At 35.5% G+C, this 5,297-nt stretch overlaps 1 long non-coding RNA gene across 1 annotated transcript; it reads right to left on the bottom strand.

The window, feature by feature from the left end:
* Window positions 1-3,644: 3,644 nt before the first annotated feature.
* On the bottom strand, window positions 3,645-4,472 carry LOC148781988 (uncharacterized). The gene is made up of 2 exons (XR_016056152.1): window positions 4,117-4,472; window positions 3,645-3,999 (listed from the first exon to the last, which is right to left on the bottom strand). It is a non-coding gene; the product is annotated as an uncharacterized LOC148781988 (long non-coding RNA).
* Window positions 4,473-5,297: the final 825 nt, after the last annotated feature.

Here is a 5,297-nt window from a genome sequence, read left to right as displayed (position 1 = left end):
GGAGTGATAGACCATTGGGGTGATGAACCCTTGGGGTGATGGACTACTGGAAGTAGTGATCCACTGGCAGTGATGGACACTAGGGTGATGGTCTATTGGAAGTAGTGATCCACTGGAGGTGATGGACCACCAGGGGTTCCTGTGACTCTTCAAGCATAATATTACTCATGGGGTCTTATGAAGGCTGAAATGAGTAGGATATGTTTGGTATGGCTCCATGGGGATAATGGAGTTCTTAAGTGAAGCCCAAGTAAAGGGTGTTTAGGATGAGTTTTTATAATGTTTAAGCTGATGAATGGAATTGCAATGGGGAGGGTAATTTTTAACTCATGAAGATGACAAGGAAAATAACAAAATAGTATAAATTAATATGAAAAAGAATCCGATTTAATAAAAAAATAAAGTAGTCTTTCTTTTAAATATTTGCTCATTATGTTCTCTATTTTTATTCTATTTGGTGCCATTATTTTCTTTATTTTTATTTTCATCTTTTTAACCATTTATCCCGGTAATGCATGTTCTTTTCATTTATGACACCCTCTGAAATTATAAATGGAAGCGGTTTAGCCTAGTTCCATTCCGTTATATATGTTGTCTGACCGTTACCTACTCTGAATGCTATGAAGTCTCTAACTCCATTCTCACCAAAGGGTAGGACCTAAATCCCACTGACTTACCTTTTTTTTTCTCTCTTAATGCTATAAATGTTTCCTAACCCTCATAGGATAGACTTGCTACATAAAGGATATAAGAGTTGCTCATGGGAACGTGTTTAAAGAGCGGTATAATGAGACATCTAGGAAGTCCTTTTGTCGTACCCCTTTTTTTGTCAAAAACAAAAGAGCGGTATCGAGGGCTTACCTAACCAAGGTGAGGCGTAGTGTTCCATTCAATGAATGCAAGTCACATGTTGTAGTAGGCCTCCAATCAGTCATTCTTCTGATTTTTTGACAAAAGTAGAGCATTTTGGCATATACTAGTGTGGTTGCCACTTCTTCTGACTCGCTTCTCTCTAGAACACATGTTCCATGTCGCCGGCGGGACTTGAGGAGTGAGAATAATGCATGAATCCGTATATTTTTAAGAAATTACCTGACGTATCCTTATCCTCATGCAGGTGCTCAAGATATGGAGGTGGTGTCACCACTGTTGTTGTCATCATGGTTTAGATAAACACACAGAGGCAAACATTTAATGAAGCATAAAGGTGGAAAGGGATTGTGGGGAACCTCCTCTTTTGTGTGTGATTCCGACTAATATTTTAAAAAGCTGGATAAGATTAGAATTGCTTGATTCGACTTGGGAATTGATAAGACCGTCTTAGTTCTTTATGTATATGGGGAAATGGATGGTTTCCACTAAGAAGCAGCTGGTTCTCCCTATATTTTTAGTTTTTTTAAAGGAAAATTACAAAAAAAACCCAAGACTATACTATCTATGCAACTTACCTCCAACCCAATTTTTTCTCTCAGTTTTTTCCCTACAACAAACTTTCTATGCAAAAAACACCCCCAACCCAAACAAAATAAAGAAAAAAACTACACTATCCTTAACACTATTGCACACACCTCTCTCTTCGGCAGTAGAACCTGTGAGACACAGTACTCCGGTAGTAGCAAAGGGCACTCCAGCAGTAGCGCTTCGACAGTTGCAAAGGACGCTCTGACAATAGAACTTGTGAGACAACACTTTGGCAGAAGCAAAGGGCACTCCGGCAGCTGCAAAGGGCGTTACGGTAGTAGAACTTGTGAGACACAGCGCTCTAGTAGTAGCAGAGGGCGCTCCAACGGTAGCGCTTCGGCAGTGGCAAAGGGCGCTCCGGAAGTAGAACTTGTGAGACGTCAAATCTCACCAAATTGATTTTTTTGTATGGAAAGAGTATTTTCATCTAGAAAAAATGATATTTTCATCTAGAAAAAATGAACTTTTTACTTTGGGGGATTTTTTGCATAGAAAGTTTATTGTGGGGAAATAAGTGAGAGAAAAGCTTTGGATGGGGGTAAGTTGTATAGATAGCATATTTTGGGGGTTTTTTTGTAATTTTCCCTTTTTTTAATGCATATTTTATTATTATTTTTATTTTTTTTATTGGTCAATGCTTGACAGGATAATGGATCCGGATTGGAGATTCGGAAACTCGGACTGGTTTTTTTGACCGAGATTTTTTTAAATTGATTTTAAGTACACAATTCACTGAGGACTAACTTCTCTTGTAATAATTCTTCTTAAAGTTCACTATAGGCAACAATAAAGCCAACCGATATCTTTAGGGAAAGGTTTCGATACTTATCTTATTGCATAGAAGATATATACTCCCCGTTCCCAATCCGTCTGTCCAATGTAGATCAAGTGAGGCACTGATTATTTGATCTTAGATCCGACGCCTCAAAGTCCCTTTTTTTTTTTTTTTTTTTTTTAACAAATTACATGATTATGAACTTTTTATTTTTTTTACAAATTATATGATTATGAAATTTGTTATGTATCATCTTCTCAATGGGACGCACCAAAAAAAATTATTAAAACAGATATTTTCGATAAAATACAATGACCAAAATACTCTTGAATTTTTTAGGGGTATTTTGGCCATCTATGTTTATTGAGAATATTATTTTTATATTTTTTTAGAGGTGTGAGTTCAAGAGAGGAGTGGATGCCCAAAATTTGATGTAAAAGTATTTTATATAAAAAATTAAAAATAAGATAGTGTTGAGAGATGACATTGTGATTGGGTTCATCTCAGCCGTCCACTCAAAATGTATGGTTGAATAGGAAGAAGTATAAAAATTTTATGCAAAAAAAAAAAGTATAGAAAGCTTGCCCATATATTTAACTTTGGTTTTTAGCTCAAGAAAGATGGAGAGACATTGTGACAAGAGCTTCGGATCCCAAAGGACATAATAATCTTAAAACTCTAGGTGATGCATGTTTGTTTTATGGAAGCCACGATCTTTAGAAGCCATCGTTTCTAAAACTGTAGTATTTTTTGCGTTTATAATATGGGAAGGGGGTTTTGTTTTGAAGCCCTTGTTTCCAGTGCTTTCAACAACAATATCATTTTGACATTGTTCTGTTGAAGCCACGACTTCCATGCTGATGTATGGAAGACAACTTTCAATGTTGATGGAAGAGGGGTCCTTGAGGACCCCCTTCTTCTATGAAATAAACAAGCTGTAAAGAAATCACTAACCCTAGTAAAAGAGCTCAGGCTTAATTGGTTAGTGCTTGATGACTTGCAACGCTACATTCTAAACTCAATTCCTACCAAAAGCAGGGCCTCTCCCTATTGACTCACCCACCTAAACATAAAAAGAAAAATCATTAACCCTAGCTTAAAGAGTATATCCATATAGTGTGACAAAGAAATATCTTACTTATTGGATTGGCATCAAAAAAGCAAAAAGTAAAGGAAGGGGAAAAGAGAACCTCTTTTTATGCAAGTTAACGCATTCAGAAGTGGAGAATAGATCATATTTTGTGATTCGTGGTCTATTTATTGCTTGTTTTCTTATTGTTGTACATCCTTGTACCATATCATCAGTTGACAATTTCTTCCTTTAGAGAACAATCACATAAAAGACATCTAGAACGAATGACCAACCACATATCCGAAATAAATGAATAAACCATCATTATCATCATCATCATATTCAAAGCCTTTTCCTAACTAACTGGGTTCGGCTGATAAATGAAACAACCGTGAGTGCAAATGAAACACATTAGAAGAGCAGAATAAATCCTTTTAACAATAAGAGAGGAAGAACTCCTATTAATCCAAAAGAAATACGTATGTGCTCCCAGTGTCTCGAATTCCCTTCTCAGGAGTGTTTAGCCAATTTTAGAGAAACGTTATGAAAATATTCATGACGGATCCACTATTTAACATTTTACATACTTGTAAGTAATCCAATTCATAAGTGTACATCCTAAGAAAGCGGCACAAGCATCTATGTGGTGCTTCCTAGTGCCCGATGGGCTTGATCATGCAGACGGTCGCACCTGCAAGCATAAGAAAGTGCAATTGGATTAGTGTTTCTTAGAAAAATAAAAGCAGTAAAAGAGGAAAACAAAACCAACAGTGAAAACAGAGAAAGCAAAAAGAGAGAATAAACCTACTGGGGTTCGTAGTTGTGATAGTGGCTGTGCCATTGAAATCACAGCTGCGAGTGAAACCCATACTGATAAATGGTTAACTTTGAGATGAATGTCACGGTTACATGGATCCTCCGAAAAGGCGATTGGGCACTCCATCCTTTCGCAGCAATACATCTTGACTGCGTACAATTCGGGTCGAGGGACACCACTGCGAACAACACACCAGCGGGGTCGCTGCACCTTGGCCTCAATGGTGCACCGGAGTGCATGAACAACCAAAATTACCAGCACGAGTTTATGCAGAGTAAAACCCATTTCCTCTCTCTCTCTCGTTATCACAAACAACTATATGCGTCCTATTTATCTCTCTACCTTCTCTGAATGTCCTTTGGCCCTGGAGGCTGGACTTTTTATAGTGCAGTGGGACTGAGGTCTACTTCATTTATTGGATCCTAGAGGGTTTGGTGGCTAAGTGCGTAAGTAAATTGGTAAAGAAATTTTCGAAAAAAACATATCGGTAGACTAATCATATATTGGTAAGAAAGGTAGTTTTCTTTTATTTATATATATATATATATATATATATATATATATATATATATATATATATATATATATCTATATATATATATATATATATATAGAGGAATGATTTCATGCAACGGTTGTATAGTAGTATAATGTAATCATCTTCAAAAGTCATGTTAAAGATATTTGTTTGACTTTAATTTTTAAATGTACACTCTTTTCATTATGAAAAACAATCACCAAAAAGAAAATTTTGAAAAAATACTCTAGAAAGTTTTCATTTTAGCCTAATTAATATAAGCGGTTCATTTTATTGAGATGGTTAGATATAGGCCTCAGAAGGATTTTTTTATTCCCAAAATTTTAATATAGCGTTATCATCATTAGATTAATAATGCTAAAAAAAATAATAAAATTTAGATAGTATAAAAAAATATAGTTTCAATGCTAGAAAGTTTTGTGATAGCCTTAAATTACATTTTCATCTTTAGTTATAAAAATTAAAACATAAAACATAGTGTAAATCAAGCAGATTTATGAAAACTTGAAAATCTTGAAAATTGACGGTCGAAAAACACATCGCAAGATGCACTATTTCCAAAATTTGAAATCTATATTTTTCTAATGTCCATGCATCTCATTGTCGAGTGATCAATTTGAGCATCAAAACAACC

This window comes from Amborella trichopoda, chromosome 5 (assembly GCF_054954075.1).
Source record: "Amborella trichopoda isolate Santa Cruz 75 chromosome 5, AtrichopodaSantaCruz75HAP2 v2.0, whole genome shotgun sequence".
NCBI lineage: Eukaryota > Viridiplantae > Streptophyta > Magnoliopsida > Amborellales > Amborellaceae > Amborella > Amborella trichopoda.
Note: the sequence above shows the minus strand (reverse complement) of the source record. Positions and strands in the feature narration are given on the sequence as shown.